We start from the raw sequence: 24,619 nt of genomic DNA, 5'->3' as shown, positions 1-24,619 counted from the left end.
ATTAAAGAGTTAATAAACTGAGGCCATGAAGAGACCCACACTAAAGCAAAGCAGGCTGAGAAATTTGTTTGAAATAAAACAGGAAAGGTTCCTGCCCAAAGATCACTGAACAAGGGTCTATATTTAAGATCATAGAACTCATACAACCACAACCTCCTCTCCAGGCTAAACAGTTTCACTTCTTTCAGCCTTTCCCTAGGGAAGAGATGTTCCAAGACTTCAGTATCGTAGTGGTCTGGTCCAGACCTGGACCCTCACTCCAGACAGATCTCACCAGGGCTGCCCTCTTACTACCCTTGATCTGCTGAGCACTCCTAATGCAGAACAGGATGCTGGTAGCCTTCTTTGCAGCAAGGACACTCTGCTGGCATAACATTCCATTTGGTGAAACTAAATGAAATCTAGACATAGTTGCAGCAGAAGTTACTCTTTTAGTCCGAAAACATTTTCTGAAAATAACCTCTGAAAGCTCTTACAGATTTATCATGTAGAAAGAGGGATTTTGACTACAGGATATATTCTGATATAACCTAGGATAAATAGATACTTCTTTTTATAACTCCATCATGTTGTTAGCCTATAATCACAATGCAATTTCCCAGACATTTTATCTCTTCTGTTTCCAGATGATGATCCCCAGTGTAAAGCGAACATTTTTGAAACTAATTTATAAATCTGTGGACAAGGGGGGAACGGTTTTAAGCTAAAAGAAGCTATATTTATATATGGTGTTAGAAGGAAATTCTTTCGTGTGAGAGTGGTGAGACACTGGAACAGGCTTTCCAGAGATGATGTGAATGCTCCTTCCCTGGAAGTGTTCAAAGCCAGGTTTGGTGGGGTCTTGGGCAACTTGATCTAATGGGTGGCATCTCTTCTCATGGCAGGGAGCTGGAAATTAGAAGATCTTTAAGACCTCTTCCAACCCAAACCATTCTATGATTCTATGGTGAGTGCTGTTAAGCTTATTGTGATTCTAGATATAATAGGGAAATTACGTCCTGTAAATAGATTATTGCCTCTTCATAATGCTGATAGCATTTGATAATTTTAATGAATGAATCCTGCTTGTGGGAAACAATTTACTTTTAAGTGCCAATATTTTCCTTTTGTTGGAGATTTGGTACTCCATTGAAGAATGCTTTTGGTGTAATTTGATGTATGTACTATTGGTATACATTAACATCCACAGAAATATTTAGGAGACTTTCCAAGGATTGTAATGGGAACTTGATCCATCCCTTTGTATCTAGAATACCAACATACAGGTAGCTATTCAACAATTAAAAATAGGACTATGAGCTCTGGGAAACTGATTTCAATCCCCTATCTCTTCTTAATGTTATTAACACAGAGATTCTAGGTGAACATTAAACTAAAGATGGTTTTCTTGCTGTGATCTGAAATTCTCTAGATAAAGGTTAATAGGGAGTAATAACTCTACCTGAGCCACACTTCTCCACATCGATCTTACTGTTCACATTTTTACCTGGCTGATCACTGACAAAGAGAAGGAACAATGAAAAGCCTCAGATCTCTAAGTCTCTGTGACTCGGGTGAGGATCAAACCACCTAATAGCTGAATGAAGTGGCACACATGTATGCAGAAAGGTGTATAGAAAATCCAGGAGTGTCTAGTCTACTTTATGGGGGTATTTAGGCCAAAGACTTTGAAGATACAAGGTTTCCAAAGACATTTTTGTCAGCCGCAGCTTCAAGACATTCCTCAACTGCCTAAAAGTATGTTAGAACAGTCCAGTCTACTGTTTCCTCTGTAGGTTTGTCCTACAAGGAAGCTTAATAAATCAAGTTTTCCTCCTCTCCAATGTTATGCTTCATTCAAAGCTTTCCTTATTGCACAGAGGCTGTCCTGCATCTCTTTAGTTCTCAGAGAATATATAGGAAAAACTGATAAACAATTTTACTCTCTTTTTTGATTCTTTTAATACATTAATTATGGTTTTCCATTTTGATGCTAAGGATCATTTGTAAGATCTTGCAATTCTGCTTTCCTGATCTTAAAAAATTCCTTTGAAAAACATTCAGTCATTTCTTTCAAAAATAATGTGTACAAATAGGGAATACTGTACAGGTTAATTATCTTGAATAATAACTCCACCAATAGCCAAGATTTTTTTTTGTTTGTTTTGGCCTGAGACAAAATTCATATCTCTAAATATGATAATTAATTTACAATATGTCTGGGTGATTGATTATGACTTTTTGCTTCTGAAAACAAATGAACTATAATAAAAAAATATTAATTTCTCAAAAATCATGGTCTATAGCTCTATATGAGGACTTTAATAGCCATCACCATCCACTTGGCACCATAACTGACCATAACTTATAAATTATAAGACCCTGTAAAAGACAGACATACAGGTAAAAAACCTGGCACTGTCATGTACAACTTCTAGGTCGTTATGCTTTTCTTTTAGCCCCATCTTTGTCTTGAGGACTTTGGAGGATAGGGAAAAGAAAAAGATTTTCAATTCTATTTTTCATCACAGTTACATATCATAAAGCAATTATTTGAGTAATTGCTTCTTGAATTACTTTCAAAACCTTTCTGTAAAGTATGGAAAATGAGTGAATATGAAATATGAAACAGAACACTTTTAAGATCACTGCTTCAAATAAGAAATCAGGACTAAAATGATTGTGAAAAAAAATAGAATTCTAGATTCCGGTTTGATGTTTTTATTTCTTAGAAAAGACTTAATTCAAAATGAAAATAAAGGGGATACCTTTTAAGAGAATTTGCCTTAAGTATAGAAATTTTTTAGAGATCTAAAATTAAACAATTTTAAAAGCCTATACAGGTACTCGCTCACTTCTTTTTCTGGCCCTTTCCCCCAGCATTTAGTGCTGAGCATGACATCATTGGATGTGGAATGCCAATCCAGGCCAGCTGTCCCAGCTGTGTCTCCTTCCACCCCTTGCCCGAGACATCCTGCTCATTTGGCTGGGGAGTAGGGCAGAGTACAAAGGAGAGCACATTCTCCAAGAACTACTCAGCGATCGCCAAATTACTGAAATTTTACCAACAGTGTTTAAGCCAAAAATCCAAATCTGGTAGGGGCTGGTAGAAGAAAATTAACTTAATCCCAGCCACTTTGTTTACATACAGATGTGGCAGGCATTACTGTACTGAACTACAAAACAACAGAATCTCCTTGCAAAGACTTGAACCCTTCTGTTTGTTTATCCATTCACTGTATTCCATCATTAAAAAAAAAAAAAAGAAAAAAACTTGGTGAAAACATCTCTCAATAAATGAATTCTTGGACTCATAAATTGAAGGCTTCAAAGATCCGTAGCATGTAGACTGTGCAAGAGTGTGTTTGAATAGTTTTAAAACAAAATGATGAATACAGATTTCTACATCCAGTATTTCTTCATTAGCTTTAGAGGAAATGTGTAGGAGTATAAAGATCCACACTGTGGGCACTGATGAATTGAGTAGGGCTTAAGCAACCACAGAAAAAAATCAATATGAACACAAGTTCTGAAAAAATGAAATATTAATAATTGAGAAATAGATTCAAAATTTGATTCATGTGCATACTATATGGTCATTGCAAAGCTTTAGCAGCTTTACTGACTTCTTTCTTTTAAATCCAATCAAGCAGGCAAAGTCTACTTTCCATAGGAAGACAGGAAACAGGATTCACTGTCTTGAATAATAACATGTACTGCAATAATAATTTACTTTTTACTCTGTCTCAAATAATTCACAGAAGCTGTTGGCGGGGGGGGAAACAGCCACTAATGGAATGTACATCACAAACCAGCAACACTGCAGGCGTTTCCAAAATAAACAGTGCATTTCACCTCAAAGTAATAGGAAACAATTTGTGACTAAGAGTTATTTAATAAACTCAGTTAAAGAAGAATGTAAAGAATACTTTTCAGAACATCTGAAGAATCTGAAAACTTTCAGATAATCTTTGCCTGCTATTCAGTTATCATTTTGGGCTTTTGAAAGCACTGAAATAGGCTCATTGTTTTTTCTTTTAAATAAATCCAGTACATGAAAGCTTCCAGAACTACAAAATACAGAAAAAAAAATCCCAAAGTCGAGAAATGGAGAAACATTCCCTGAACCACTCTCCATCCTTTTCATGATTTAACAATTAAACAAAAAATATCCTGAATGTGTAACATCTTGGGTCTTCATGTAAATCTCTTTTACAGTCCTGTGAAAATGAAGAAATAAGAATTGAAAAGATTTTAGTAGATTTTGTTAAATTGTGTAGGAAGAATGAGGAAACATATTTCTTTCTGGAAGACAATTCTGTATCTGCTGCCTACCTCTCAGTACTTTCTTTGAAACAATGAGTTTTATCTTTTTTTTTTTTTTTTTTTTTTTTTTTTTTTTTTTTTTTTTTGGTGCAGAACCAGGATTTGATTGGTTTTGTGGGCTTTTTGGTTGTTTGTTTGTTTGTGGTCATTTTCAAACTCTAATGCTCCACATTTTCTTGAAGAGAAGAATCATGACACGTAAACAGTTGGACAAGAAAACACTTTTACCAAGGCATTTTCTATTTAAAGAGGAATTCACTCTTGTAATGAGGTAATTGGTTGCAGTGCCTCTGAGAACAGAACCACATAATCATTCTGACATAACGTAGAGTTTATTTATTAAACATTTTTAGTATAGTGATAGAGAGCAATATCTAGGCAGACAGGTTAATCCTACATAGCACACACCACATGCTGTGGCCACATCCCTGCCCTTCTAGTCCAGGTTAGACTGGCAGATCCAGGGGCTCAGGGCACTCATGCTGACTGCTGGGTTCCCTTCTGGTGGCCTGGTCTCTGTGTGAAACCGTTCCATGCTGGGCTCAGCCTTTAACATGGTGTCTGAGGGTCACACATGGTGTGTTGATCTCAGCCCATATCAAGCAACTGTCTCTATTACATTATAAACTAGAACAGCACTACAAGATGATACTGCCCTTTCTAATCAAGTAGCCTGAGGCCAAACTCTTACTTGCTCTATAGCCAACAACAATTAGCAGTTGTCACAGTTTTCATCAGGTTTTCTCTCACCCACTAGTTTTCAGCCTCAAATATGTTACAAATATGTGAAGTCAGCAAAAATTAAGTAACATAAAACATGTATCTATTACTTCTTTGTATTCCAGCTCATCTTGAGCTAATGTATTCAGATCTGAATTCCTTTATTTGAGGAGTGATTTAGGGTAGACTTCATACCATGTCAATGTTTGAAATATGAAATTCACTACAGCTTTTCTAATGAAAATAAGCCAGCTAACTAGTCAAGACTCTACATATATGGGTAGTTGCATATTTTTATGCAGCTAGTTTCAAAAGAAATCCTTACAGCCTAGTCCAATTACATCACTGGAGATAAAATCAGGCAGAAGGGTTCACCCTGGTTTGTCCCAAAACTGTCAGCTATGAGGTAAAATAAGAAATTACATGTGTAAACAAAAATCAAGGTAGGCAAAGATAACCTTTGATTGTTTGTGATCAGTCCTTCAGTTTGGGGCTTCAGCCTTCATGACATCACTGCATGTCTATTTTCCCCTCACCACATCTCTTCTTGTCTATTTATCCTTTGTGATGTACTTTCACAGTGTCCCAGTACCTGAATGTGACAAGTATGCAATACTACATTTCTAGGCTGCCTAAGTTTTGAACACTTTCCAACAGCAAATGCTTTCATGTTTAAGACCATTAGGAAAAAAACCCAAACAAGGTAGCATATCAGTAATGCATTAGTTAGCTTACATGTTGTAAAATAAAAGTGAAATAATAGGTATGAGGTGTGATAGGTGCTCCATGTGATACTGAAGGAAGAAATAAGATTAGTTCTGTAAGCCTCACTTTGAATGAAGGGGAAGTAAGGAAATGCAGCACTATTTCTAAGCATTAAGCTACAGATTTTATAACAGAAGTATCCCCAATATGGACAAACGTTTGGTCTTGATGGTTTTGAGTAGTTGGTTCACTGCTCTATTAATTTTGTATAGTTTTCCAACTTCACGGCAACTTCATTTTCTAATAAATTATTTCAAAGTTCTATAGATGGTAAGTTAAGAAAGTGCTGATCTAACTCAAATTCTGCATAAATTTACATGCAACTCTGAAAGTTTTATGTGTATATATATAAAAAACTCAGTTCACTATGACAGCCAATAGGTATCTTTACCTAAAACTAAAAATTTCATTCATATCTGCGACCCATTTATTTTAAGGTTTTACCCACAGAATAGTTGTCAGATCCATTTTGTTTTCATGAGTGTTCCAGCTAATTGAGATTTCTCTTAACTTTCCTTTTTTAAACTCAACATGTACTTTGACTTCTCAAAGGCTCATTATTATAGCATCCTTCCATATTTATTTGAATATTCACTCAATTTAGTTACATCTTATAATCTATATCAGAGCCATTAAAAAAAATTATCTTTTCTTCTGTACTAATTTTCAAAATGTATTTAAGTTCTTTCCCAGCTCCTTGATTCATACTTGTATCCAATTATGTTCAAAAAATATATTTATATTACTGATTTAACTATAATAGTCATTAAATTCTAAAAAAATCTGTAACACTAAAGTCTAGGCTATTGAGAGCAGAATTAGAAGTCGTATTTAGTTCTATTAGAAAATGTGTTCTCACCTATATTAAATCTCATTTTAATATTTCATTATATTTAATATAGCAAACATGAGTTTTAAAAAGTTCCAGACATCTTTAATATTAGTACAAGTCAATTTTACAGAAATAATGAGATTTCGTTGTGTTCTCCTCTTGAAAGACAGAACTTTTATCCTGCAATACTCAATAACATAAAAGAGATGCAGTCACCTTGTTGTCAATGTGCTTATGGCCATTTTAGCAAATAAAAGATTTTTTGCTCGCACTTATAAGATATTGAAAAATGATTTAAGAATGATTTAAACATCACTTACTTCCAGGATTATTAAGCATTTAGACTGTCAGAAATTTTAAAAAACAAACAAAAAACCCTCAGGTAATCCTACCTTTGGCAGCATGCTGCTCCAGCTCCTGTTCAACCCATGCAGGCTCCCTAAATAAGTCAGCAAAGTAATTTTTACATCTTAAATATGCTAAATCTTCCCAAAAGCTTTCCAGTTCTCAGCTTCTCCTTTTTATAATCCACACTTCTGGCAGTGTGCAGTTTTTAAATGACTTTGTGATATTGCTTGTATTCCCAGTAATAACTCTTCACATCCGCTTTAAGTATTATGGGATTTCAGAACTTATTTATGTGTAAAATCTCTTGCAAAAGAGAAAAAAAATGGAGCTCTCAGAAACTTTGTTACCTTGGAGGTCTCTGCCTGCTGGCTGTAAGTTTTATCTGCTACCATGAAGCATCTTGAAGTCATCCACTGTAAACTACAGACAAAAGTAAAATCTCTTTGCCAAATACCTTGAGATTTGTTATAACATGAAAGTAACTTTCCTGGTACAGGATCAATCCATCTACTCCAATTGATTTTGGATTAATCTAAAGGTATATCACAATCATTTCTGTGTGCTTTACCGTTTTGTTTACACGAACAATTACATAGTATGTAAATTTATGCTTTTATCTAGACAGTTACTCTGATTATTATTTCTTAAGTGATGTTGTAGTGAAGAAAAATTTCTGCATATGAAAATCACCACTGAAAAGTTGCACACTGAAAGACACATTGAACAGATAGGTTTATTGGGAAAGATACTGATCTGTTTTCTCTGCACCAGATGTGTCACTGAGATAAATATCAGAAATAGAATGGTTTTTACTTTTTTATAAATACAAATCTTCTTTTATAAACTTATGTATTAAGTCCATTGAGGAACAGATCAATCATTATAGATTCCAATGACTAGATAAATTTGTTCGGACTAAAAGTGTCAAATAAAACACTGATGAGATTAGTGAAAATAAAATAAATAAAATATTAAATGCTGGTTTTATTTTTTTTTTTGCATAGAATGTTCCTAATCAAAAACATTATGCTATACACCACTGAATGAAGAAACAAATACTTTCATTGGAGGCACATAATATTGAGAATGGATAGTTGAACAGAGAAGGCAAAGAGCTTCTTAATTACTAAAAACTAGTGTTGAATCCCTATCAAGGAGTCTTGAAAGCAGAATAATATGCTTTTAAGTTCAAGGACAAGTAGTAACAAATTATGTCAACCCAAATACTGATCTACTTCAGCCCCTTGGCATCTTCTGTTTTACTTTGGTTTCTAAATGAAGACACAAACACCTGTTCTTGCAGCAGGTGGTATTTGTTTATTATAGCTCTTCCTGCTGAGTTTTAATCAGCCTGCAGCTGCAGAACCCAGACTAAGGGATGGTTATAATGCAAGAGTTTCATATACAAGCAGTATTGGTCCAGAGAAAATTTTTCATGCTTCATTTCCATCATATGTTACTAATCATATAATTTCCTTCTCACACTCCAAGTTTTTAATTAAAGAATAAATTCCTGTATAATGCTTGTAAAAGAAGTTTTGAACATCGTGCCCTGAGGGTGTTATTTTATTGTATTCTCTTATTGCAAAATCTCCAATTTTTGGAAGAAGATTCTCAAATCTCTGCCAATTTGTACCGCTGCCATTCTTTACTGGGAGAATCACGAAGCTTAAAAAAAAAGTCAAGGAACAAATTAACAACATGTAAATCCCCCTATTCAAGTGCAATTTAAATAAGAAAAAGGTGCTTATGTGACAGGAGAAGTAGGGTAAAACTTTCTATTTCAAGCTATAAAGTAAGAACACTGAAGTAATTATATGGAGAAATTATTAAAGAAGTCTTCCTATGTATTGAGATATGCTTTAATGTTTTCATCTTTATTCAAGTCCTTCTATTCATGATGAGCATGCAATATAACTGAGTTCTGTTTACTGTCATTAATAGAATGACTTCATGGGCTTCAGACTCCTAGATGTTTTGCAAAAATGTCATATTAATTTTGCTTGGTATTAAAACAACTATGCAATGAAGCTTATATAATACAAGAATTTGTTTAAAATAAAGGAAGATAAGGGCCAAAAAAAGTGGGATTTTACTGTGTGGAATGTTGGAGTTGCTTCTAGAGTGAAGTCAAATCGGGTAGTGAAACACTGGAACATGTTGCCCATGTTCCAGAGAAGCAGTAGATGTCGATCCGTGGAAACATTCAGGATCTGGTTGGATGGGGGTCTAAACCACCTGGTCTAGTAGAAGATATAATTCAGATTATTTGACTCCAGGTTAGTTTAAGTCCCCACAGGGTCAGAGTTCATTTCAGGAGCCTGTTCGAACAGGGACTCTCCCTAGGGTCACATCCTCCTTTGAGACAAATTCTCCTCTAGGAGAACAACTTATGTCACTCTCATCTGCACTGTAGGCTGCAGGGAGCTTCTGCTCCAGTGCTGGGAGCACCTCCTCCCCTTTCTCCTCTGACCTGGGTGTCTGCAGAGCTGTTTCTCTCACATCTCACTCCTCTCTCCCAGCTACCATTGCACAGTATTTTTTCTCCTTCCTTAACAAGATTTTTGCTAAGGTGCTATCAACTGATTGACTCAGCTTTGTCTAGTGATGGGTCTGTCTTGGAGCCAGCTGGAACTGACTGTTTGACATGGGGGAAGGTTTCTAGCATGTTCTCACAGAAGCCAGCCCCACAGATCCCCTACCAGCTGCCAAAATTTTGTCACTTAAAACCAATACAAGGGATCCACGGCACAGTGTCTGAAAATATTTGGCCTGAAACAAACTCTGAAAAGCTAATTTTCCAATGATAGTGGGGCTTTTTTCAGTTTGTGTTAATGCAGTGTCATGATCACAGCACCTTGCTACATAGCTGTATAAATATCTTTATTAGGTTGAAGTTCTGTTTCTTCCTGAAAGAAAGAAAGAGTATTTTGTCAGTATGTTTTTTCTGAAGTCAAGAGTTGGGGGTTCTGTTTTGTTGGTACTTTTTAAAAAAGTAATTTTTCTTTTTTTTTTGTTATATTTCTATGTCATAAAGAATTGTAATATCCTGAGCCCCTGACCACCACAAGTACTGTAGGAGAGAGCAAGTAAGTAATAGGTATGTGGCTCTTAATTAGACAGGAAATTAGGACAAGTGTTCTCAAGGACACAGTCATTTCAAGCATCTCTTGAGAGAAGAATTTCAATGATCAATACCATTCTCCCTTTGTGAAGGAAAGGGGAACAGTAGAAAAGAGAATGAAATTATTTTAGTATTTTTCTTTTTTTTCATTAAGTAAATTTTATGTACTTCCTGCTGGTGACAACTGATTTTTTCAATTTAAAGTACTAAAAATAGACATTTGTAAATTGTTTACAATACATACAATATGCTAAAAGCATTTGTTAAAATCATGAAATCCCTATTTTTATGAAAAATATCATTCTCTTCCAAGGTATAACCATGTTGAAAGGTTATGTGTGTAGAGAATATTGCATAGAGCCACAGAAAGCTTGGCAAATTAATTCATTGTTCCTTAGCTTTTGCTGCTGCTTTTCATCATAGATGAAACAGACACAGTGTACATTTTTATCCTTTCTACTAGCTTTAAGGCATTACAAGAACTGCACACAATAAAGGGTCACACAAAGGGGCTTTAACAGAAACAATATTTGTCCTGAGAGAGTTTGCTCTCCTAAGATGAAATTTATGCCTCGTTTTGATATTGAACTCATAATGATAAATATTAACCTCTAATATTACATGGTCTGTATTCTTTCTGTACTGGTTTCGGCTGGGAAAGTGTCCGTTTTCTTCATAGTAGCTGGTATGGAGCTGTGTTTTGGTTTTGTGCTGGAAACGTTGATATTTTATTATTGTTGAACCTTGCTTGCACAGAGTCAAGGCCCTTTCTGCCTCCCAGCCCAGCCGTGAGGAGTCAGGTACACAACAAACTGGAAGGGGACACAGATGGGACAGGCAAACCCCACTGACCCAAGGGATATTCCACACCATGTGCCAGCAGGAGCAGCATCTAATGCTGGGGGAAGAAAAAAAAAGGGGAGATGTTTAAAGTGATGGTGTTTGTCTTCCAAAGGCACTGTTACATGTGATGGAGCTGTGCTTTCTGGGGATGGCTGAACACCTGCCTGCCCATACGAAGTTGTGTATGAATCCCTTGTTTTGCTTTGCTTCCTTACACAGTTTCTGTTTTACCTTTCAAACCTTTTGTCTCAACCCATGAGTTTTCTGACTTTTCTGATTCTGGAGGTGGAGTAACAACCTCTGGAAGAGTTAAAAAATGTGTGGATATAGCACTTGGGGATGCGATTCAATGGTGAACATGGTGGTGGTCAACAAGGCTGGTGGCTGAATTAAATGATCTTACAGGTATTTTCCAACCTTAATGATTCTATTATTTTATGATTCTTGCCCCCATTTCTCCAGGAGTCTCTGTGTATGTGTGTGTCCACATGTGAGTGACCAGCTGTGTGGGGTTTAACTGCTGGCTGGAGTTAGTCCCCCTGCAGAAAAGAAGGCTGGCTGGAGTTAACAGCTCCCCCAAAAAAGTTAGTGCTAGTCTTGATCTAAAAGTCTGACACAGAATTGTCAGAAGTTAGGAAAGGATCATGGGAAAAACTTCACCTAATTTATTCTGTGAAGATCTGTCCTAGAAAATTTCTATTGATTTTACTGAAAGTATAGTATTGGGTCACTGGCAGTTCAGAGATTGTTAGGACTTGCCTCAGTTCCTCAAAAAAATCCAGTAGCTTAAGAAGTTTTGGTCTAGGTATAAGACCCAGTGAAATTTCCAGATAACGGCTTGCCTGTTAAACCCAGTAAATGCAAAGAATGCTAGAAGACTTGGAGTTGTAGACTTGAAAGCACCTGGAGAAAATGGGTGGCAGTAATGAAAAGCTAGAATCAAAGTTCTCAGCCAACAGAATTCTGGCAATTACGCCACTTCCCAAGTACATGCCAGCGTGTGTGGCACACGGAAGATTACACAGCAGAGCTGTCAGCAGTCGAACAGACAACAGCAGAACTGTCTATTAGTAGGCCCTTAACAGATTCCTTTGTGGAAGTCTAGCTTCAGAAAAGTAATTGACATGAAAATTCAAAATGTACATATATAAATATATATAACTATATACATATACAGATAAATATATAGCATTATGTATAAAGAAATACATATATAACATTATAAATGTATTCTTATTGTAGTAAATATTTCCACAGTACTTGTTTTGCTTGAGTCACATTGACCAGATTCACAACTTTTGAGGCACTGGTCATATCTACTGAACAGCATGCATTATCCAAGCATGTCCTTTTGAGTAACCTAGTTCCTACAACACAGTACTCACAAGCCCACCAGACTTGAACTAAATCCAGGTTATCATTCATTTTCTTTTCTATATTAATTAGTACCAGTTCAAAGTTCTAATTTCATTTCATTAACTTAGGAAATAATGATTTCCTTAAAGGATAATATGAGCTACAAATGATTAAATAAGTCGTTCAGAAGTTCAGATCCTTTTGAAACTTTTGTAGAAATCCTGAGCCCTACTTGTGCAAAAATGTGAAAAATCTGACTCTAAATAAGTGATATTCATCAAAATGAAATCACAAGAATTTTTGCTGAAATTATGCCAGATCACTAGGTGTAAAACTATCCTATTTTGTAATCGTATGAGACACAGCAAAATTAAAACAAGTCCAAGGAAATGTAGATTTAAAAAATTATACAATATATGTTTAACCTGAACTTTAAAAAGCAGTCTGATCTATAGCACATTTATTTTTCTTAAGCTGGATAGCATTAACATTTCAAATTGGGGAAAAATAAAGCATCTTTGGCACATTATAACAGTCCAGTCTGTTATCCTTTATAAACCATAGAACCTCATCTTGTATTGCTCGATTAAATCAGAATTTGCTTGAACAACAACCCATCTTTCAGGAAGATTTAAGTGATAGATTTATAATTAAACTATCAAAGTGGCACACAGCTCAGACCTAGATGGCAATTTTATGAACAGTACCATATTCCAAATCACCTACCTATCTCAAGCCCAAACAACTATATATCACAGTCAATTTTACTTCAGTCTCAAGAGGGATTTTAAATCAGTCATCCAGAGGCATCCTGTAATAATTCAGCTGTTCTACAACTGTGCATCTGAAAAGCTGCAATACCTACAATACCTACAAATATGCTTTCAAGTTTTGTTTGAAAGTTAAATATTTCAGTGTCCTTTAAACTTCCATTTTTTTACTTTTCTTTCCAGTCCTGAAATCTCACTTGCACGTGCAAGGGGACTCACTAGGTTTTCTGTATACACCCCAAAAAATAGCTTCATAGCTGTCTTCTGCATACAGATGGTAGTTCACTAGATGCTAAGCTGAGCAATGAATAACAAAAGAAGTAATACTGCATAAAAATTGCATGTCCAAGACAATAATTACGTCATATGTCATCTCCTTAATGAGAAAGTGGCCTACAGTCTGTCACGCTTCTCAGCTTTGTCTTACGCATCCACATCAACCTATAAACTCTATTTTTTCACACCACACTGTACAGAACCTTACAAAAAGCAGCCCAAGTGATTGATTTGTTTAACAGTCAGCCAACATAATTTACTAAAATATAGGATGTGATTGCTGGTGAGATGTGGATTGTCACAGTATAATTGATCTTTCCCTAAATTTTAGACCTTTTTAGACTTTTAGATACTTCTAAAGGATTTGGCCACAAAATCTTTGGGTGCTTTGTGGCACTCTGAGACAAACCTCATATATATGCTTGAAAATTATGCTATGTTTATATAACATGAATGAGTAAAAGATCAGGACTAAAGTGCAAACCAGACCTTATTCTATTTGCAAGGTAATGGACACACAGCTAGGGTGAGCTAGAAGAACCTTGGGATAACATGAATCTCCAGAATCTACCAAGGAAAAAAAAAGAAAATATTGTTAATTCTATGCAAACAAAAAGTCACAGATGTATTCCAAGCTCAGAGAAAGCCCATACAGGTTCTGGTCTAGCATTTTTAGAAAACTTCTGCATCAACATAGTTTTTTCAGAGGTGGAGTTACATTGTGCTCCACCACCCCCATTCCATCTATAAAATATCACACTGCATTTAATGGAAGTCTAGAAAAAAAACCTAAATTTTATACATCATTGTTTTCTCATTCTGAATGAGTACACTGTAATCCATAGTCTACAAATATTTACAAATTAAATATGTTTTAAAGCTTAAAGGATATTACTTGTATAGAAATGTTTAAGTCCGAAAACAATTTCCTCTAATCTAACTTGGTTGGAATGGAATCTTTTGGTCTGGGGTTTGTTTTTCTTTCTTTTTGAAGGAGCATAAATACATTTATATCAACTAAGAATTTTGACATGAGGTTCTGAAGTGCTTTCTAAAGCCATTTGATCTCTAGAGTGTAAAGAAAATTATAGTGAAAGTCCAAAACATATTGTCAATGACATTGCACCAGAGGAATAACAGCATAATGAGTTTGTTAAGAAGGCTCATACTGACTCTAAGAACCATGGCAGTGTGCAATGAAGAAATACATGTTGATTTGTCCTTGCTCACTTGAGACTTCATCCCAAAGATACTGGGAAGAAATTAATCCATTTGAAAATAATATTAAAGTCCTTCTAAATAAAGACTGCAATAAAGCAGCTTTTATATTCTTTATTTACTTGAAGCACATCAAGTCTATGCAGTACCAGTTATGTTTGTGGTTTTTTTCCTCATACACAGCATATTTTTTCCCCATACTCAGGAAAGCATCATGTGTGCTTAAGTCAAGAATCAATTGTAATGGCTTTCCACACTGTTAAATGTCAGACTATTTCTTTTTTTTGTTTTGTTTTGTTTTAATTAACTTGAATTAACAGCTTCCAGCAGGTTTAAAGACCATTGACCAATAACATTAGTTTTCTTTAACCACAATAGACATTTATAGTAAGTGGTTTAAGTATTGTTGATTAGTTTCAGTATTTCCATATGAAAATAAAAATAACAGTTGACACTTCTAGAGCACTGCCTCGTTGAGGATTTCAGACTGATCCAACAAGAAATTTCTTTAGAATATGAAATTCTGAAGTTGCTTAGTACAACAAGTCAAATTTTTCCTATTTGTCACAGTGAAAACTATCAATAACAGATTCATCTCAGCAAAATCAGTACTGGTTTTATCTTAAGAGCTTTCTAGCTAAGCAATAGAGGAAAAAGTGTATTGACTGTTATACATCTAACTCAGCTGTGCTCTGAGCCAGCATCAGTCGATATTGACCTCATTGAAACAATACCAAACTGAGCACCAGATGTAGGATGCATCAGCTCACCTAATATATTTTCTTAAATAATTTTTTAATATTTTCCACACCAGTTGGATCACATAACCGACTTAGAATATACCAGGGAGAGAAACACTTATCACAGAATCAGAATCATTAAGACTGGAAAAAGACCCTGTGGGAAAAAGACTGGGGGTAAAATTACATTTTAATAGACGGACATTGAGATCAGTATGCCCAGTTCACCACACAAAATGTATGTTAAGGGGGATAATGTGATTGCTACTCCCTGGCTGGAACACAGTCAGCTTGCCCAACTTCCCACACACAATCCAAGGAGGACTACTAAATGGAGGGTGGAGTGCATTGAAGTCAGGAGACATTGCAGTCAGGCTCTGGTGAAATACTTACAGAGGAAGGAATTTGGTGGTCCTTTTTAGCTGACAAGTCATGTAGCAGCTAAAAAACAAGGGAGAAAAAGGAAGATGTCTTGCTGTTGAACCAGCAAGTGAGGCAAAATCACTCTTCTTGAACTCATGTGTATCACCATTCCAAGGCCAACTCAGAGGAGTGTTACCTGTCTGAGCCATAAGCAGCCAGGTTCTCCAGAATCAGAGCTGTGGATGACTGTGTCAAAGGCTTTGCTTAAGTCCAAGTAGACAATATCCACAGCATTTTCCTCATACACTAAACAGGTCACCTTGTCATAGGAGGAGGTCAGGTTGATCAAGCAGGAGCTGCCTTTCATAAACCCGTGCTGGCTGGGCCTGACCCCAGGGCTGTCCCACCCACGCTGCATGATAGCACCTGATGATGATCTGCTCCATGACCTTCCCCAGCACTCATGTCAGACTGAGACACCCTCCCTGCACCCTCCTTGTGGCTCCACTTATAGCTGGGCCTCACATTTATGAACCACCAGCCAGCTGGGACTTCCCTACATAACCAGAACTGTTGGTAGGTGATTGGTGAGTAATTATGCCAGATCCCTCTGCACCTTCAGGTGCATCGCATCCAGCCCCAAAATCTTCTGAGTGTTCAACTTGTGGTGTAGCAGGTTACTCATTTCCCTGTGGACTAATTGTGCTCCTCTTTCCTGTCTTCCAGTTCAGGGCATCCAGAGAACAACTGGTCTTACTATTAAAGGCTCAGGCAAAGAACCACTGATTACATTACTTTTCCTCATCCTTTTTCACTGTGTTTGCCCCTGTATCCAATGTCCAACAAAGGATAGAGATTTTCCTTAACCTTCTTTTTGTTGCTAATGTATTAAGAGAAACAATTTTTCATAGTGTTTTAAGACAGTAGCCAGATTGCATTTTTACACTTGTTAATCTTACATACCCTGGTTTTCTTGACAAGGCTGTCCCACACTTTCCATGAACCTTTGTACTGGGACAATCTTGCTTTTTACCATTATCTTTATTTTAATCCAATTCTTTCTGGATTACAGATGTTTCTGCTTGACTGATGAGTGACACATGACTTGAAGCCTTCAGGATGGAGTGGTGTTGGAAAAAAAAAGATTAAATCTTCTTGATTGCTTTCCAAGTGTAGAGGATTATAGTGACTTAATTAATTAATGAAAGGAAATAAATTGAATTCTTTGTAAAATCAGATCTAGAAAATATCACTATGGTGAAGATAATTTTGGCATGCATACAAGCTGTCATTAAAGACTAGTAAATTATGACAGTGTAACCTATTTTCTGGCTGGGTCAGTAAATAAAGAACTCAAAAGCATTAAACCAAACATACATTGCAGTTAATAGGAAAGTGTAAAATGATGCTAGTAGGTGGTATTATATTAAGAGGAGCTGTGTATAAATCTTATGAGAAGTCTACGCTATTTATCTCAGCTATGGTATGAAGCAGAATGGCATAGCAAGTGTCAGAAAATCCAAGATCTATAATTAAGCCATTACATGGGGTTTTCCCAGAATCTACTTTCATTTTTCTTTTCAAAAGCACTAGAAAACCTGAAGTGTTGTGGTACTGCAAAACTTGAAAACTTCTAAAAAATAAAATCCTTGTTTAGTGATGCAAAGACTATTAAAGTACATGGATTATTAAATTTTTAAAGGCTGAAGAGATCTGCTATGGTTGCTGAATAGTGACCTTCTGAATAATGCAGATTTCTGACACATCTAGAAATTTTTTCATTTTCCCTTTTAATAATATGTGCCCCAGCTACATATGTCCTGATCTTCAAATAACATATATTATTAAGACTTCACTGCTTCCCACTTAAGCTGTTTCAGTAATTAGACAATTTGGTCTTATTGAGCTGATGCAGATGCAATTTATTTATCTACAAGTGGGTTTGTCATGTTCAGTTCTTCTAGATTATGCTGTCAGCAATCTGGTTCCTGTGGATTCTTGTGGATGTTGATCAAGTCATTCACATAAAGGAAAAGTCTTACTTTTTTGCTATCTAAAACATGGTTTCCTTCATTTCAAATCATGGCCAAAACTCTGATTTCTCAAGCTCATATATCCCATAATGGTCTCATTAATGACAGCAGCAATACAACCTCAAAATTCCTCCTTTGCTATTTTCATAAAAAGGAACTTTAATATATTTAATAAATCTAATTTATAAACTGTGTTGGCCTCCAGTGTTACAGCACCAGAAAGAGATCAAATGGTCAGCTGTTTATCAACCATGGCCTTAAGTCCTTTTTCCTTTAGCTTTGGTAAATCAATTTAAAAATACCTTTAAGGAAAAACTATGCTTAAAAACTAGTCCACCTGCCATTGTTTATTCTAAATAATGTGGTGATACTGCATTTTTGTGATAATGTAATTCCATGTAGTATTCCAAGCAATCTAAGTCCTGTTCCTTTTCTGATCAAAAACTCAATATCTCAATAAAATACTTAATAAAAGACAATGTGAAATTCTTAATTGTTTTCACTGCAATTAGAGAAGTGACCCAATTTTGTAACACTTTGATGGAAGCACTCATTTTTATGAGAGTTATCAGTAAGTTGCCCTAGAAAATAGCTACCCAAAGAAAATGAAATATCTGTTTTAGCTTTTCTTAAATAGTAATGATTTTTTTTTTCTTTTCAAGTTAATCTAAATTGCAAATTAGCTCTTCTGAGAAGATTTTTGTTTAAATTCAGCTAGTTCAAGACTCTGGAAAATCACTTCTTCAATGTAACACAGATTAAACTCCACTCAAGGGAAGTACAGAGTAGAGAGGGAGTATCACAGTAAATACAAGTTTCTCTATGGGACAGTTGCCAAGACTGTGTTTTCTTCTCATGAACAGAGCAATAACATTGGCTGATTTTTTTTTCATTCAGAAATACTGTGTAAAAATTTAATTAGCATTTTCTGGACCTTAAATCCATTAAGAAAAAAAAAAAGATGGTATTTAAATCCTATGTTATATAAACGGTTGTTCAAAATTTGGAAATTTCCGTAAGTTAGGAATACAGACAGAATTCCATTCAGTTTTAATTTTTACATAAAGTCTTACTGAATATATAGGTGCTCCTGTAAGTGAATAGGAAGCCTTCAGGCCTATATAATCCAGCGCAAAAAATTTTGTTAGTGAAAGTGGTCTAGAAGTAGTGTTATAAAAGAACAAGTATAGGACAAAAAAAAAAAAAATTAAAAACAACCAAAAAAACCAAAACAAACAAACAAAAAAACACAAAAAAACCCCCCAAAAAATGGGAAAGGCTCAGACTTTTGTTCATGTTGTCCTCGTTGTTTCTTTGATTTTTTTTACTAACCTTATAAAGCATTTTTGAGATATTTTCTTCTCTTACTATTAGTGTCAACAATGGTTGGATAGAGAAAATTTTAGTTTTAAAAAACATGTTTAAAATTTTGAAGACTTAAGTTTGACCTATCACTATAAAAGAAATTTAGAGAGAGATTCGTTACTTGTATTATCTTTTAGACCTAACACTACCAAATTACTGTTTCGGGACTACACATTGTAAATCACAGAATCACAAAATTAACAGGGCTGAAGGGGACCCACAAACATTACTGAGGCCAACTCCTGACCTGGTACACTTCCATCCCCAAGAGCCACACCATGTGCCCAAGAGCATTGTTCAAACACTTCTTGAATTCTGTCAGGCTGGTGTTGTGACCACTTCCCTGGGGAGCCTGTTCCAGTGCCCAACCACCCTCTGGGCAAAGAACCCTTTCCTGTTATCCAACCGAAACCTCCCCCAGTCAGATTCTGCCCATTCCCTCGGGTCCTGTCACTGTCACCACACAGAAGAGATCAGTGCCTGCCCTCCTCTTCCCCCCAGAAGGAAGTTGTAACTGCAGTGAGGTTTCCTCTCAGTCTCTTGATTGTGCACACATATAGAGCAGAGTTTGAGTCAGTACTTGACTTGGTACTTGTATGTAGGCTTGTGAAGAAGCCAATATTTTTATTCCTCCTTAATGGTTATATGTAAATTTAATGTTAATGCTTCCATGTATTCCAAGTTACTCAAAAAGAGAACCACTTAGGACAAGTTCAAACTTTAGAAACAGAGCCAGAGAAAAGTGGATGAGAAAACCACTGAACAGCTCTAATTTCAACTGCAAATCTTAGGCAAGAAAAGACAATGTTCCTTTAATTCTGAAGTTTCCATGTACATTCTTGCTATAAGTCCTTTTTCTTCCTCATACATACATAGATTTTGTGCAGACAACCATTAACATACACTCTTATGTTCTCTGCTTGGAAGGAAAGTTCATGAATGGAAAAATACTGTAAACTTCAGGGTCTGTGGTTCTGTGTTTTTGTGTGAAACACAAATTCAGATCTTACAAGGTTTTTCTACATTGCTGTTAATCTTGGAGAGGGAGGTTTGTTCAAATGTTGTTTACCTATTTCTTATGGCATAAATTTATAGTCCATAAATTTGTTCCATGCAAGTCTCCATTTGCATAACATTATAAAGTGTGAAAATATGAATTTTAATGTTGGAAACCTAAAGTGTTGCATTTCTTGTAATTCTATTTTTAATAGCTTCTTTCAGTCATGAACATTAGACATATTCTAATAGATACAGCTCTTATGTATCACCAAGTATGCTTCAGCCTTACTCTTTGGGTCATTATCAACATCTTTGTGTCTCACTCTCTCATATTCTCTGGCATAGCTGGGTGTCATCTTTGTCATTGGCATCTCTTGGCTTTAGAACATGAAGAATTCATCTGCAATTACAGTTTTGAATACATTCTTAAATCCCTAGTGAATTTCAACTTAGGAAAAATGTGAATCTTCACATTTTTGTATTTGCAAAAGAAAATTGATCACTCTATATCATCATTAAAAACCAGTAATAATACCTGTGCTTTTCTTCTAGTATTTTACAAAATCTATTTTGTTTGACTGTTACAAAATAATCAGTACTTTAGGGAAAGAAAAAGAAAGAAAAAGCCCCAAAACTTTGCTGAAGTTTCCAGGAAAAGTTTGTGTTTGGTTGGGTTTATTTTCTGTTAATGTTTTTTCTTTTAATTTATTAATTTCTTTATTGTAAGGAGTTCAAAGAAATAAATATCTCTTTCTATCAGAAAACTTTTGAAAAATAACTTTGTTTGCTTTGAACATGATTTAAAATATTTTATGATGGCAGATTCTATCATTCTAAATGTAAGTGCTTGACTTGCTAATTTATTTAATTTAGTAATGACTTATATAATTTTTAAATAACACTCTAAGGATTAGTTTTTTGGCTGGAGCATAATCCCTGGGTGTGGTAAATAGCATAGCACTTCTAGACATGTATTTTATTGGTCACTGTATTGGATCTGGCTGGGATGAAACTATAGAATCTTCACAGTAAGCTGTGACCCAACAAAAGCCCTTGCAGGAGCAGGCTCCTGGCAGGATTTATGACAAACTGACCACAACCCCCATTCCCAGTCCCCCCTGCACCACCAGAGAGGAGAACATGGAGAAGCTGAAAGTGAGGCTGAAACTGGGAGGGATGGGAGGAGGTGTTTTTAGATCTGTTCTTACTTCTCATTATCCTACTCTTTAATAACTGGTAACAAACTAAACTAATTTCACTCAAGTACAGTTTAATCAGCCCATGACTGCAATTTCTTAGTGATCTCCCTATCATTATCTTAAGCCATGAGCTTTTTGTTATATTTTCTCTCCCTTGTCTTGTTTGTGGAGAGGATTGCTAGAGCATCTTGCTGAATACCTGGCAGTCTACCAAGGTCAACCCACCTGGGTTACTGGTCAAGATCAATCCACCACATTTACAAAAGAAAGGATGTAAGTATCACAGGCTTTGTTCTCTGGAATTTTATCAGGGTGTAACAGTGAGAAAATTTAAGGTGAAATGAGACTTCAGCATACAGGCCATCATGGCCAAGTACTAAAGGTTTTCCTTACCAAGTTAGAATGTTACACAGAGAGTGTAGTAAGTATATCTGCCTAATCAACAGAAAGATCCAGTTGTTAAAATCACACAGAAAGATAAAGATCTGTCATGGCCTCAAAAGCAACCAAGTCACCTAAAATGGAACCTTTGCAATTTGTAGCTGTGATACCTTTTTCTGGATGAATACTTAATTCCACCTAAAAAAAAGGTCTTTCTGAATAAGACACAGCAAAAAACCATGGGGTAGAGACAATCATTTGTGTGACTGACAGCTGGAAGAATCAATAAAGGCATGGGAATGAGACTATCATGAAGACTAATTCTCACTGTGACTGAGTTTGTCAAAAGCTTGTGCAGTTTTGTAACTGCAGTAAGTATTTCAGACCACAAAGAGGACAGGGGGTAAACTCATATAATAAAAAGCTAAAAGAGAACCTCATTAATAAAATAATAATTTTATATTCAGGGTAAACCTTTGACACTGAGCAGAAATGCATATTAGAATTATGCATTGAATGGTGAAGAAATGAGAAACCGTATACAGCTGCCTCACTTTCTTAATATTTATTACATTCTTTATTACACTTGCACAGAAACCATGTTTTTCTCACTTAACAGGTATCTATACACACACGCAAATAGCAGTATGTGTATATATGTGTCTACAGATTTTACATATATACATAGATACATATGTTTATATAAGCATCTACAAGTGGTCCTTTTTGCTTTGGCACATATAGCATGGCTGTGCATTTAGTATATATTCCATAGATAAAGGTCAATCAGCTTTTTACCCAAATCCAAAATAAAAAACCCAAACATTTCTAATGAAGTCTACTTTCAAACATAAATTGAACAAACAAACACACATGAACCTAACTTACTGCGGAATTGGACTAGATGATTTCCAGAAGTTTCGTCAGGCTTTTTACACCTGAGAATTCTCTGATTTTGTGATGAAACTCTTGAAATGTTAATGCAAAACTTAAGAAGTAAATATTTCTGAACAGACTTTTTTTGTTTTGACTCAGCACTTGAACTTGCCACAGCAGTGTGGTTCAAATAGTATTATCACACATCTGCTCTCATCCTGAAAATATTGCAAAGAGAGGCAAGTAGGACTGTAAACAACAATACAGGTAAAATGGGCTTTCATCTTTCACCCTGAATGGTTTGTATTCAAACTCTATGAGTTAAATTATCTGCTGACAATAATCTGGTGGAAACATTCTCTAAGCAGAGAGTCTTCTCTGAGTCAATGTATTGTATGGCAAGACTGTTTCAGTGTCTTTGCTTATTGCATCTTAATACTTCTCCTAACCCTATAGCTGTCATGCAGGAAAAAAACCCCAATAACAAGGTGCATGTGCAGAAATCAATATTCATAGGATCATAGAATGGCCTGAGTTGGAGGGGACATTAAAGATAATCTAGTTCCAGCCACTCTGCCATGGGCAGTGACACCTTTTACTAGACCATGTTGCTCAGAGTTCCATCCAACCTGGCCTTGAACACCTCTAGGGATGGGGCATTCACTTCTCTGGGCAACCTCTTCCAATGCTTCCCTACCCCAACAGTAATTTTTTTTTTTCCTAATAGCTAATCTAAACCTCCTTTCTTTCAGTTCAAAATCATTCCCTCTTAGCTTTGAAATAATGATGTTTGGCTTCTATAAATGGAGCCTAATCTTGTTTATAGAACTAAAATATCTGCAGATAAGTGTGAAAAAAACCCATGTGATATATTTTCTCTTAGTATGTATGGAAGGCTGATAGTTTTTCTCCTTCTACATGGGTAAAAGTCACAGCTAATCACAAATTTGACTCCCTTTTGGAAATAAGATGCTATTTCTATCACCTGTCTGTGAGACTTCTGTGAACCACTGTTGTCTAACATCACAAGAAAGAATGATTTTTCTCTGGTTTTCATTCCCGTATTGATTACATCACGGCCTGTTGAAACCAAGACTATTTTTTAATGTTTATTTGAAGTTTATGTGGAATAGTAGGGTTGTGATCTGGATCAATCTTTTTAGAAAACAATAATAAGTGTATTTGCCTTTTGCCCCATTTTATGCAGGTATGTATGTATTTCACTCAAAGAATCTAAATTAGCAGACACTACCTGGACTGGTTCTGATGTGTCTTCAACGTATTCCCAGCCTAGCATGTCAAACACGTTGCTATGGTGAGCTGCTTTATTATGACTTTTTTTGTTTTTCTTAATGAAAAGAATGTTTTTTTTATTGCAAATAACAGAAAAGAAAAAAATCTCTGAAGTGCAACCTGCAATGGCAGATATACAACACCTATATTAGTTTATTATTGTTGTATATCATCACAGTTTTTTACATATTTATGTATGATTGTTTGTGTGTAATTTCTTCTTTGGGAAGAATAGGTTATGTAAGCTGAGAAATATTTCAGATAAATCCTTATGCCTCACAAGTATATAACAAGCATTCTTGCACAATTATTTTGATAATAAAATATTGTGCCAAATTACATTCTGGAAACAGCTTCTTTTATTTTTTCTATGAGCAACCCAATCAGCTGGAACAATTGGCATGGTTAGGGAAGATTACAAGACCTCAGGTGCACTGCAAGAGAGAAGAACGTGACTGAGAGAAACAAAACCTGTACAGAACCAGTTCTTCTGATTACTTATTCCATTTCTAAAAAAACTAGGAAGATTTTCTATTTCATTCAACTTTGTTAAAGAATAGGAAAATTTGGAACTAGCATCAAAGAAAGGCTGTGGTATAGAATTCTTCATATCTACAGAACTGATCAGTAGTGTTCATGGTATTGTATAACACCCACAGCTGACATCAAGCCTCTTCATAGCTCAGCCTCAGATTTGGAACATATTTGACCGAATTTATTTTATATATATATATTGGTAAAGAAAATGATCTCTGACACTTGTACTATAGCCTAGAAGGAGTAAAAACAATAAGTATGGATATATAAAGAACA

The 24,619-nt window shown here is 35.5% G+C and overlaps 1 long non-coding RNA gene across 2 annotated transcripts; it reads left to right on the top strand.

The window, feature by feature from the left end:
• Nucleotides 1-21,154: 21,154 nt before the first annotated feature.
• On the top strand, nucleotides 21,155-24,301 carry LOC135300059 (uncharacterized). Of its 2 annotated transcripts, XR_010361931.1 has the most exons (5): nucleotides 21,155-21,212; nucleotides 21,430-21,529; nucleotides 22,673-22,780; nucleotides 23,721-23,828; nucleotides 24,182-24,301. It is a non-coding gene; the product is annotated as an uncharacterized LOC135300059 (long non-coding RNA). The 2 variants fall into 2 exon arrangements; XR_010361930.1 differs by lacking the exon at nucleotides 24,182-24,301 and having other exon boundaries at nucleotides 23,721-24,173.
• The last annotated feature ends 318 nt before the right edge of the window (nucleotides 24,302-24,619 follow it).

The sequence above is a fragment of the Passer domesticus genome, chromosome 4 (genome assembly GCF_036417665.1).
Source record: "Passer domesticus isolate bPasDom1 chromosome 4, bPasDom1.hap1, whole genome shotgun sequence".
NCBI classification, from domain to species: domain Eukaryota; kingdom Metazoa; phylum Chordata; class Aves; order Passeriformes; family Passeridae; genus Passer; species Passer domesticus.
The sequence above is the reverse complement of the archived record's forward strand: the minus strand, read 5'-3'. Positions and strand labels throughout refer to the sequence as shown.